The sequence below is a fragment of the Lissotriton vulgaris genome, chromosome 2_1 (assembly GCF_964263255.1).
Source record: "Lissotriton vulgaris chromosome 2_1, aLisVul1.2, whole genome shotgun sequence".
In the NCBI taxonomy this organism is placed as follows: Eukaryota; Metazoa; Chordata; class Amphibia; order Caudata; family Salamandridae; genus Lissotriton; species Lissotriton vulgaris.
In genome coordinates, this window is record NC_141687.1 from 590333852 (window position 1) to 590347043 (window position 13192).

General features: G+C 45.5%; 1 protein-coding gene across 3 annotated transcripts in view; it reads right to left on the bottom strand.

Moving 5' to 3' along the window:
* Window positions 1–13192, bottom strand: part of LOC147730802 (4-galactosyl-N-acetylglucosaminide 3-alpha-L-fucosyltransferase FUT6-like) — a 256677-nt gene that overhangs the window by 202004 nt on the left and 41481 nt on the right. The gene's annotated exons all lie outside the window — the stretch shown is intronic.

A 13192-nucleotide genomic window follows, 5' to 3' on the forward strand; every position in this document is an offset into this window, starting at 1 on the left:
TATCCAGCATAAAACTTAACCTCCATGAAGCTGTTTTTAATAATGCCTTTAATTGGCATGAAGAGAGTGAAAACAAAGAAGATTCCTCCAGTCACAACAAAGAGACCGCCTTTCTAAAGTTTTTTACGATTGGAGAAAGTTCTTTTAAAGGGCCCAATAATTCTTTTTGAATGAAATGTCTTAGCGTGGAGGGTTCGCATTTAGCTAGAAAGAAGACCCATCTGACTATCCCAGCTAGTCCTTGGACCCAGCTACTTCTTAAGCCAAACTCAAGCCTAAGAGAGGCCACAGAACAAGAGGAATTAATGGAGGATAATTTTCGCAAGAGTCTACCTTCAATAATATGGAGAAAACCCCAGTTACTCACATCAATGAGTTCAGTTCCGTACAGTAATGAGGCGGGGATTTTTGCTCGGAAAGCTTCTAGCAGGAAGGGAAAATGACGTTTTCCTGTGGCTTTATAAAGAGCCTTTAGACCCTTGCCCTGTATCAGAGCTTTACGCTTATTGTTCTCAATATGGGCCTTATCACTCATATTACCGCAAAGTATTTTCCCCAAAAATAGGTAAGAATTTACGATTTCCAGCTTTTGGCCACCTAATGTCCATATGAAGCTCCCATGAGCAGATTTTCTCTTCCCCGATATGCACATAACTTTACTTTTAGAGATGTTTATCTGAAGAAAGTGCGCCTCTGCGAAAGTATGTAATGCCTGTAGACGCTTGTTCAATCCTTTGGGTGTCAAATCTAACAATAATATGTCATCGGCATACATTAAACACACAATAGCAATATCCCCCAATACAGGAGCAATTCCGCCACTCAAAGTTACAGCTTGAGGAAGATCATGAACATAAAGAGAGAACAATAATGGTGCCAGCAAACAGCCCTGTTTAAGTCCATTGGCCGAGGGAATAGGATCTGACAAACCTCTTTCTCCTCCCAACAATATTCTGCACCAGGTATCCGTATGGAGATCCCGAATTAAATCTAACAGTAAGGGGGGGATACCTAAAAATAATAGTTTCCTCCACAGCAGATGCCGGTCAACCTTATCAAAGGCCGTGGAAAAATCTATAGAGGCAGCATATACCTTTCCACCCCGTACTCTGATGTATTTGTCCATAATCACTTGTAAAGCTGTTAGATTATCCATAGTTCCATGTCCTTTACGGAAACCCGTTTGCTCAAAGGGGAGAATATTGTTCTGGACTACCCATTCAGATAATAATTTCAAAAGGCATTTGGCAAAGACCTTGCCGACGGCATCCAGGAGGGCAATCTGGCGGTAATTATGAGGCAGAAGTCGATCACCCTTCTTGAAGAGGGGAACCAAAATACTCCCCTTCCAAGATGGGAGAACAGCCCTATTAAAAAAGCAGCGAGCAAATACAGGGAATAAGATTTTACTCCACTTTGTGCTACTCTGCTTTAAGACAGAAATAGGCAACTCATCTGGGCCCATGGCCCCAGATGTACGCATTTCACGGATGGCCAACTCAATGGATTTTTCCGAAGGAGGTTCCACATGAGCTAAATGCACCACGTTGTAACTTCCCTGAAGTGAATAATCCCCATTGCTTGCATACAGATTTTTAATATGCTCAACCCAGATTCGTTCCTCTATAGGAATTGGAGAGGGACTCAACCTTGCCCCACAACCCTTACCAATTAAAGACCAAAATGTTCTTACTCGGCCATGAAAGGCTGCCTCTCTCAATTGTATCCAGATTTGGTCTTCCCTCTCCTTACACATTTTAAGCTTTAGCCTTTTCCTTCTCCTTTTTAATAAGGCTATTCTGCGAGATCTTTCAGGTATGTTTTTTAAATATTGGTCCCTTACCAATTTATTTATATCTTTATTTAATAAACGGATGGAACTGGGAGGGGGGCTGGGAGCCTAGTTCTTTTAGGGTGTCTTGCTATAGAGGCCACATTCAGCAATAAATCTAAGAAATGATCAATTTCAGAACCATCCCAATTCGGTAGATCAGCTATTGTCGCATCAAGGATACTATCCAGTCCGCTAAGGGACTTTTTATCCCAAAAACATCTCCCCGATGAACCACCAAAGCTTACCAAATCCCTGCTTAGCGACCATCGGTCAGACATAGGGGGGCAAATCTTTATTACAATAGCCAGAAGAGAATGATCACTTAAAGGAGTTTTCGAGATCTCAAGGTCATTTAGTAACATAAAGGCGGAATTATCCACCAATACATAATCCAAAATAGATTCTCCCTGGTATGAGTCGTGTGTATATTTCACCGGCGAATCGGAAGGAAGTCTTCCATTCGCCACGATTCCATCCATCTCAAATAACTCTTCCAAAAGTATTTTCCCTCTTTTGTTGGTTTTAATGTTTGCAGGAAACACGGCTTAGGGAATGTGCAGAAATTCTTCCCTATATTTATTCCTAAATAGGGATAAACTTAAGTTGGAAATTTTGCAATTAAAATCCCCTACCAAGATTATATTTGAGGACGGCATTTCCTCTCTGGCTTTTTTTTGCATAGGAGAAAACTTTCTTTAGAATAGGATTAAAACATACATCAGGAGGGATATACACATTAATCAGAACAATCGGGCTGGGAAATTCCGTATTACCCAGGCTGAATAATGTTACAGCCTGAAATAAATTGCTAGGATCCAGAAAATGAGAACAGGACCATTTAATCCGATTTAGGAGACAGCAAGCAATACCCCCTCTTGCGTGTCCTCTAGGGGAGGGAGAGGCTTTCCCCTCCAGGATAATATAATCACTACCCACAACAAGATTCTCGGTACTCCATATCTCTTGTAGACTAATCACAGCAGCTTTAGAGGACAAGAGGAACGCAATTTTATCAGAATTATTCTTTAATCCTGCAGCGTTCCAAGACAGAATTTTTAAATTACTGCTAAACGTCAGGTTGCAATTCCTGACTAACTGTGTGTTTCCTCGTGAGGACGCCTGGAAGCCAATTCCAATGGGAACACTCATCCTCATTCTTGCTGCGTGTTGTGGAAGGAAGGGAAGTAATTTCAGATACGCAGCGTATATTTTTTGAAAGGAATATTTTTAAGTCATTGTAGGCCTCAAATCGTTCTTTCCTACCCAAGGCAGATGGAAAGAGCGGAGCAGAATAGCATGCTCCCTTAGGGGATTTAGAAGGTCTATCTGACAAAAAATTACCCCAAAATGGTGTAACATCTATACCCCTACTCTGAAAAATCTCAGAATGCTGGAGGATTAAATTAACAATGAGTTTAGAATGGAACTTAGCCCTCGTTAAGAAACCTCCCTCTATTTCCAATATGAAGATTAGATCCACGTCTGATGATTGAATTAATTCCAATTTTCCGGACTCCTGGAAACATTTAAGAAGGGCGGTTCTATTCAAGATACAATCTGCTTCAAACAGTGGAAGGAATTTGAGTATAAAAGTATTTACATTTTCCTCTTTTCTAGAATCAGAAGAATTGTTTATAACCTCTACACCTACCGCCTTACCAGGAAAGGATTTGGCCAAAGGGTTGAGGACAGACACACTTGAGACCGGGTGGTTATTAGACAATACACCCAGATGTCTTGACTTACATTCCCCCTTTTCGACTTGTAATTCTCCCGTTATGCCATTATGAACAACAGAGGCTAACTTAGATACTGGTAAAGAAGAGTCTAATATTGGTGGTATTGTCATTGGGACAAGAGGGGGGAGAGGGGAGGGCACATTAACTACTTTTATATCCCTTAATGTATTTGTTGGGCCGATTGGGGGCTCCATATGGGCCTCTTCTGTGGGCGCTATATCTTGTTGGGATTCAAAAAGGAATTTCCTCCGCCTATTTTTTTCAATCCTGCGGATTAACTTCCTTTTATTTCTTCCCTTCTTATTTAATTTCCCAACTTTTGATCTAACAGCTACTTCCAAGCCCGCCTTATCTTCCTTACCACTCTGATGATTGAAGATTGCAAAACACTCTTTCACTGGTTTCACATTCCTATCAGGGGACAGTACAACAATGGGACTATCAGGCTCCACCGCATTCATGTCAGGGGACAGTACAACTATAGGACTATCAAGCATCACCGCACAGTTGGGTGTGAAATTAGTTGTGCGGGAAGTTATCTTTTCCACCACTGTAGACGTCGGGTGAATATCAGTAACAGCATCTGTACATTCGGATAGAATTTTATCATTCAGCCCTTCCCCCTCCATAGAGCTTGTTACTATATTAAGGGGAGAAACCTTCTCTGCGTAATTATCCAACAATACTTTTAGGATTTTCGTAACCGTTTCTAAAACACAATCGGACCCCCCAACAAACTTTTCAAGTAAAGACAATATAGAAGAGAGTAGGCGTTCCAATGAGATCAGGGAATCAGAAACTGGTTTAACAGAATTTGCAAGGTTCAACATATCTGGATCTATTATGTTAAGATCAGGGCTCATTGATACACTATTGGAAATAGATTTATTGGAGGGCGTGCTGCTATACAATTGGAGTCCAGAGGGGACAAAAGCCGCCGGAGTTTTTACCAAATTAGAATTTCTACAGGACTCATCGGCAACATACCGCTCACAAAGCTCCATATCTATTTCAAAAGATAATGATTTATTACTGCCCTCTCTTTCAGGAGTAGAAGAACTTAAGGAGGATTTACGACAAGACCTTTTAGAGCAATCTTTAGAAGGAAGCTCCTTAGAATTCGAGGGTAAATTATGAAGTAACACATTCTCACTTTTAAAATTGTTCTCTCGGATGTAGATGAGATTTTATGGACAAGAGTCGCTCACTGTTGCGACCTTAGTCTGACCAGTAACTTCTTCTTTTTTATTTTCCCCCAGAGTTTTTTCAGGAGTAGCAAAGTCCTTTGGAGCAAGTAGGGCTGGCGTACCTTTACTAATATCTACCTCATCTTTGGATTTGGGTGACGCCATTGTAATTTTGTTCGAACCACGTTCCCAGAGGCTGAACAGTTGACAATTCCCCTTTAACTGTGTAGTAGGACCTACCTTATTTCTAAGAGGGTTAGATTTAGTTTTAGAGCATGCTCTACCCACCAGGACTCTCCCAGACCTTAGCTTTTTAGCAGTCATCCTGGTACAATTATCTAAGTGCTCTAGAATATAGTACAAACCAAATACAACTATTAACAAATCCGATATTAATATAGGAAACTATAAATCCAGTTAGTAAGTAAGCTCAGCTCCAGCGTCCCGCGCGCATCCCGCTGCGCGTGACGGATGCACTATTTTTATCCTCCCAGGCGGGGGGGCGTTGCCGCTACGGGAAGAGGCTGCAGGTGTGTTGGTTCGCCTCGCAGTCCCGCAGCGGTGTAGGCGGTGTGGGCGGGGTCCGGGGTCAAGCAGATGCCGTGGAGCGGGAGCCGCGACCGGGAGACAGCAAGGCAGAGTCCTTCCGAAGTTCCGCTGATGAGAGCCCCCAGTCCGGTCAGCAACACAAAAGCCCCAGCAAAGAGAAGTACTAGCGCAGCGTGTGCTGCGAGATTAATTTCTGAAGCCAGGCAGAGGGGCGTTGTCGCTGCGGGAAGAGGCTGCAGGTGTGTTGGTTTGCCTCGCAGTCCCGCAGCGGTGTGGACGGCGAGGGCGGTGTCCGGGGTCAAGCAGCTACCGTGGGGCGGGAGCCGCGACCGGGAGACAGCAAGACAGAGTCCTTCCGAAGTTCCGCTGATGAGAGCGCCCAGTCAGGTCAGCAACACAAAAGCCCCAGCAAAGAGAAGCCTTACATAAACATAATTACACAGTACTCAAAGAAATTCATTCATTGATATGTGAGATCAAAATCAATAAGCCACTCCTTTGTGGGTGGAAGCAGCAGCAGCACCCGTCGGGGGTAGCCAGTTAACAAGCAGAGTGATGGCGGAGTCAAAGATCCAGGTAAAACAGAAATAGATACAACAGTATTTCGGGCTTACCTCTAGCTGGCTGGCAGGTTGACTTGCTGACTGGCTGACTGGCTGGCTGGCGATGAAGGCGATGAAGGCGGAGAAAGCTGGAGACGGCTAGCTCTCGGCCCTTCTCAAGCCCCACTATCCGCTGTTTCTCCGCGGATGCAGTGTTGTGCAGCTCGCTCCAATGTGAGGCGAGAGTCAGATGCGAGCCAGAGGCGGAATCAGGGGCGAGCCGCTTTCCACTTTCGGCCGCTTTGATCCCGGCTTCTTTGGCCCAGCCGCTTGTTTCCCTACTCCGCTCCGCTCCGGGCCCACAACCAGCATCCGCCGAGCAAGAGGAAGGCGGGCGGGAGGATTTCTGCAGTCTCTGCGGTCTCTGTGCGGACTCTATGGGCGGCGGGCGGCGGGCGGCGGGCAGCTCGTAGCTCTCGGCTCGTGAATCAACTAACCAGCAACAGCTGCTCTCGGCATCAAACAAAACACGGACACAGACATTTGGTTCTCTGGTTCTGATAAATTTGCCACAAGGATGTTCAGCAATGAAACCCATTAGCCAGACATAACCCAGAGATTGTGACATGTACTACTATGTTTTAACCATGCGCCTCGGCCCTATATGTTATGAAAATTTGAATGGCCGCTGTGGACACAATTTTAACTTTCATGAGACTGACTGTATGTTGAATCAATCTCTGAACAGAGGACCAAATAAGACACTTAGGGGCTGAGGAGAGTATTGGAGAATCTAAAACCATCCAAAAGATTCTGGAACACTATGCATGTATCTTTAATGGGAAAGATGGTGCTAGTTAAGATCATAGTATTGACTCGCTGCCTGTATATATTTTTCAGGGAAGCTTACACGAGATCCCCAGGAAGGTGTTCATAGAACTGGATAAACTAATTGTTGAGTTATTATGGGTGGACGGGCAGGAAGTGGATGATCCTCTCTACACTTAAACATACCTGGGGCGGGGAAAAGAAGATGAAGCGAGTATCCAGTGCTTTCACCTCTCTTTCCCCAATCCCCTTTCCCCCGTAGGTACTTACCTGCTGGGAGTCATAAAAATTTCGCAGGGACGTTCTGACGGGGGCAATGAGAATTAGCAGCATTCTGCTCTTGTGTTATTTGAAGAGAAACAGAGATAGTCGCTCTGAGAGCAGGACGTTTTTAGCATTGTGGCACATATTGGCCAAACGCAGGTTAGCTATACGATTGTTGTCCCAAAGGGACCCCACTTTTACTGAGTGGAAAAGCGACATGGCTGAATTAGTAAGCCGCAGGGATGATACACTTTCAGATGATTTGCGGGTAAGCGTTGCGATGCTCACCGATCTGTGGACCCCCTGGACACTCGGCCTACATGAGCTGAGCTAGCTGTGAAGGTTGGCCCATATGTGGAGAGAGGTAGGGATTTAAGGGTCCCTGGGCATTGGGGTAGGGGCATGGGAACAGTCTTGGTTTTCGGAAAACTGACATGTTTAGTGCCTCATTATGCTGTAGTGCTACCGTGTATGGGTCATGGGGCTCTGGATGGGTGGGAATTTATTTTGCGGCTGAATGTACATTGCTATGTTTTTATTCTGTCATCATGCTGACCTGTGATACCATATTGTCTTGCTAATGTTAAATGTATGTACTTAAAAAAAAATAGACAATGAGGGGCTGATTTAATATTTGAGACAGACTGTACTCCATCAGGCCGACAGAGTAAATTACTCCTTTATCCTGATGGTGTTCCCACCTGCTAAATTTAAGCTGACCCCCTGACTGACATTTTTACCATTCACTGGAACCGCTGCAAAGGCAGTTCTGGTCAGTGAATTCACAAGGACTACCTTCCTTTTAGAAAAGCGTTAAAAACCCACCTGTTTCCATAAATGGCCTGAGCTGTTAAAGTCTATGGTTCTTGATCAAAGCGCCAGGATGCCCTTTGGGTGACAGGTTTGCGCTCTACAAATACACTAAATAAATATTAAATAAATAAATATTGGAGCTTTACAGTACAGCTCCATTAAACATGACCATGGCCCAAAGTAGGGTTTTGTTTGTGAAAATAAAACAAAAACAATGCCCTCCCCACTCGGAGAATCTTCTCCAATGGCAATGGGGTAATTTTTTTATTTTTACTGTCTCTTACCACTAGAATTTTACTGCTGGCAATATAATTAGGGTAAATGGACATATATATAGATATCCCTGCATTTGGCTACGGCATAGACATAATAGTCTCTGATATTGCCAAACTATGGTCCACCCGCATATAAATTTGGCAGTTGGACCATTATATTGGCATTAAGAATACTCTGTCACGATGGAGCATGCTTAGCACAATATACTAATTGGGATGAAAATTACACAGGGACATGGTCTGGCCAAAGAATAATTGGGGACAGAGCTAATACATTAGAGCTGAGGCAAGGTTGATGGAACATCCCTTCATCCCTGCACACATAGAAGCACACTCATTTACATGAAGTGGTTCCTAATTTTATAGCAAACACTGCTGTTTTAGAGTTCCATAATATGTAGCATCCCCCATGAACCAGATGATGGGTGGTCTGAGTCACCATTGGAGCGGAAACAATGGGCAAAGGGTGATGCTTATAGTATAAAACATTGGGTACTGGAGCAGGGGGTTTTCTTAGGCGTGGGCGTAACTCACATAGTTTGCTGGAGTTTAATATTAAGAGATTACATCAAAATTACCTGCTATTATGCAGAATTACGTAAGGAGCATAATCGAGCAGTTAGTGCAAATTATCTTAGCGCAAAATGCACCGTAGAGTCCAAAATGGATCCAAGGATGCATTTAGTACTAAAAAGAATAGCACTAAATGAAACCGAACATGAACAACAGCAACCAACAGCCACCCAACCCAAACTTACTAAAGTTATTGTTTCTGTGCTATTGTGGTAGGGTTTTTGTGCCAATTTACAAATAAATATGCAAACTGCTGTAATCACATAATTTTGCATTAGAAGACAGAAACACAAACATTGCCAAAATTACTCTGCTTAAACCAGCAAAATAAATTTGCTCAGGCTAGTTCTTCTTTGATAATCAGATTATATGAGAGTTCTAATGCTCAACAACAGCTCCAAAATATTGTGTTCAAGACAAAAGTGAGGCACTCCTGAAAAACATTTTTTTTCAATAGGAGCTATTGAATTTAACACCTTTTCTGAGGAGCATTGATATATTAAAGACAGCATGAAACCAGAAGGTGACAAATATGAGGGTTGGAGTGTTTTTTTTAGTAATTTAGGACATTATCTATTTTTGAAGAGGCAAAAAATATTTAAAGAGAATGAGATGTCTGCATAAGTACAGCATCTCCTTTCCACATCTGTTTACTCAGCCTACCTTCTCAGGCACTCTCTTATTTTAATACAGTAACATTTTGGTAGACAAATGTTTAAATATATGAAGCATTACAATATGCTGAGATATACAAAAATCTACAATGACTGCATAAACCCATGCACAAACAGATGCAAACACAAAATATTCAGGGGCTAATTTACAAGCCCCTTGCGCGGCCGGGACGTCACTTTTTGTGACGCAACGGGGCGCTTTTTGCTGCCCATATTTACAAGGACACATAAAGCCACCCTGTGTGGTTTTTCGTCTCCTTGTAAATATGGCCACTTTTCACGCAGCACTTTGCGTGAAATGGGCGTGCTATGGGTGTTGCAGTGGGTGCTCCCGCGCAACACCCAGGGCTTCTGCCACATTCCCAGATTTACAACCTTTCTTAACCCTGGGAATGCGCCAGAATGCTATGTCTGCCCTGGGGAGGCGTAAGGAGACGTAACAAGGAGAAATGTTTTCATTTCTCCTTGTTTTTTCCTCTTTCTATGCTCTATTCGCACACATAGAAAGAGGAAATCACCTCTTGTGTCCCTTCCTGCAAATAACAATCTCCCCTAAAATGCAGAAAACCTTGCACCATGGTGCAAGGGTGCCTGCGTTGGCGCATGACAGCCAATTGTGTAGCAGCACAGGCGGAAGCACAGGGAATCATCATATCGTTGTAGATATGACTCTTCCCTTTGCTTTGAAAGTGACACAGTGCAGTGCAGCAAAATGGCTTGCGGCACTGCGCTGTCACTTTCTCGTAACTAAGGCACTGAGTTTACAAGAGCACTCTATCTTTAAAATTACACTCTTGCTCATTTCAATATTTTGATGCAGTGGTAACTATTTATCTCATGAGTTTTATTGAGAATGCACACCTGATTTTGATGATACCCAAAAGATTTTACATGTTTTTCGAGGAGATTAAGGTTTGATATCTTCTTGATTCTCCCTCCCCATAATGCACTTTAGTTCTCCATAATGGTATATTAAGTACAATGTAGTTACAAGTACAAATCCTGGTGAGGACCATTTATCAAGTCTGGCTTAAGACAGCTTTAATTTTACATGTTTTAAGAAAAAAATACATACATATACATGGGATCCCAATCAACACTCTTTCACCATTGATCTGTTGATGTTCCACTCAAATTATACTCCCTCCTTCCCCAGCAAAAGGTATAGATCAACAAACGAGCCATTCCAATCCAGCCACTGGATGATTTCACTTTGAATGACTGCATTTTGCTGTTGCAGTTGAATACACGCACCTAAAAAATTGATCTCCGAAAAATAGAAGTTGTTAGACACTTACACTTTCAAATGACTGATAGTCATTAATTGTTTTGTGGATGCATCAACTATTTTCATAACTCTTAAAGCATTTATTGTAAATTACAATGTCCAGTCCTCACTCAAAACCAACTTGGTATATTTATTTATCTTACTGAGAATTGACACATCATTAGAGTAGCTCGGTTTACGCCACACTCCCCACAGGATTGTGATTGACATTTCAATTACTTGTATATGATTTGAGAGAGCCCTCTAGTAAACACTTGTGGAACTGCATCTCCCCTATTGGAGTGTTTTACGAGCACTATGCAGTAAACACTCTTCTCAAATCAAAGTCAAAACTTCTACCCTCCAAAACATAAACAGCCAATAAAAAGCTAGCTAGTTGTACTTGTACTTACCAGTGAATTAATGTCCCTATAAATAAAAAACAAAAAATGTATTGAAATATTGACTCATTATTGTTAGGGGTGGGCAGAAAACTCCACTCTGACAGCGTAGTGGATGAAGCCAGCCACCCTGCTCCCCAGTCCCTGCTTCTGAAAGCAGCCAGGCCGGGAGAGCTTGCCCGGGCCCCAGTGGACCTCTGTCCCCAGCGCACGGACCCTCGGCTGGCTTGCAGGATGGGGTCTCCCACACCCCGGGGCCCGCCGGACCCAGCACGAGCCCCAGGCCCGGTCCCAGCTTCTGAACCCTAGCCAGGCCAGGGAGAGCCTCCCCGGGTCCTGGTGGACCTCCGTCCCCAGTGCACAGACCCTCTGATGGTTTGAAGGATGGGGGGCTCACGCAGCCCGGGTCCCTGCCAGACGGAGCTCAAGCCCCGGGCCCGGTCCCAGCTTCCGAGCCCTAGCCAGGCTGCGGAGAGCCTCCCTGGGCCCCGGTGGACCGCCGTCCCCAGCGCCCGGACCCTCTGATGGCTTGCAGGATGGGGTCTCATGCACCCCGGGGCATGAGCCGGACACAGCTGAAGCCCTGGGCCGCTGCCAGCTTCCCAACCCTAGCCAGGACAGGGAGAGCCACCCCCGGATCCGGTGGACCCCTGTCCCCAGCGCCCAGACTCTCTGATGGCTTGCAGAAAGGGGGGCTCATGCACCTCAGTGCCCTCCGGACCGAGCTCAAGCCCCGGGCCGGTCCCAGCTTTGGAGCCCTAGCCAGGCCGGGGAGAGCCTCCCCGGGTCCCGATTAAGCATGAGCGGATTTTGCGGATTGGCAATCCGCGAATTTTGCGGATTTGCGGATTCGCAATCCGCAAAATCCGCGAATTCCCGCGAATTTGCGGATTTTTTTTTTTTTGTGTTCGCCCGTGTTTCTGCCAGTTCGCGAGGGTTTTTACAATTTCGCAATTTGCGAACTTACCTGTCGGGTCGCAAGTTTTGCGAACTTGTTGTTTCTACGTGTCCAGCCTGTTTGGGACACTCTTCTTCATCACTGCCACTCTCTGTCACCACTGCCACTCTCTGACTACTCATGCCACCCTCTGGCCCACCCATGCCACCCTCTGTTTCATCACCACACCCTCTGGTTGTCCAGTGTACATTATTTTCGGCAAAGCAAAGCACACCTTCCCTGCCTCAAGTGACCTGAATTAATTTGGGGCTGATTAATGTGTCACAGAAATTTTTTTAGCTGGCACCTGCTTCCTTAGTGCGCCCTGATTAGTGATCTTTTGCACTTGCTAAGTGCTTTCATTGTTGCAAAATTAGTTACAACACCTGCCCTGCCCCAACTGACAATAATGAATTAGGGGCTGATTAATGGATTTTAACTTCCAGCCTGGCTCCTGCTTGTCTCCCTTAGCTGTAATTCAGGACCTTTGTGGCATATGTGTAACTATTCTGAGGTTCAGAGCAGGGTCACATAATAGTTTCAACTGGCAACTGAACTCTGGAGGGGCCCCTCAGGAAGCACTACAGGAAATGGCTACTAATGATGTGCCTGAACTTTTGAACCTGGTAAGTAGTTACTTTCAGTTTTGCTAAGATCGTATTTCTGCAATTTTGCACTTATTCGCGGGGCGCGAACTCACGCGAACAGTGCGAGCAGCGCGAGCAAAATCCGCTGCTCGCGGATTTGCGGATTTTGCGGGAAATTCGCAAATCTCGCGGATTGCGGATTTCCCGAAAATCCGCAAAATCCGCGAGCGTAACGGATTTTCCGCCCATGCTTAGTCCCGATGGACCTCCGTCCCCAGCGGCCGGACCCTCTGATGGTTTACAGGACGGGGGGCTCACGCATCCCAGGGCCTGCCAGACGGAGCTCATGCCCTGGGCCCGGTCCCAGCTTCCGAGCCCTAGCCAGGCCGGGGAGAGCCTCCCCGGGCCCCAGTGGACCACCTTCCCCAGCGCCCGAACCCTCTGATGGCTTGCAGGACGGGGGCTCACGCACCCTGAGGCCTGCCAGACACAGCTCAAGCCCCGGGCCGATCCCAGCTTCCGAACCCTAGCCAGGCCGGGGAGAGCCTCCTCGGACCCCGGTGGACCGCCTTCTCCAGCACCCGAACCCTCTGATGGCTTGCAAGACGGGAGCTCACACACCCCGGGGCCTGCCGGACAGAGCTCAAGCCCCGGGCTGCTCCCAGCTTCTGAACCCTAGCCAGGCCGGGAAGAGCCTCCCCGGGACACAGTGGACCCACGTC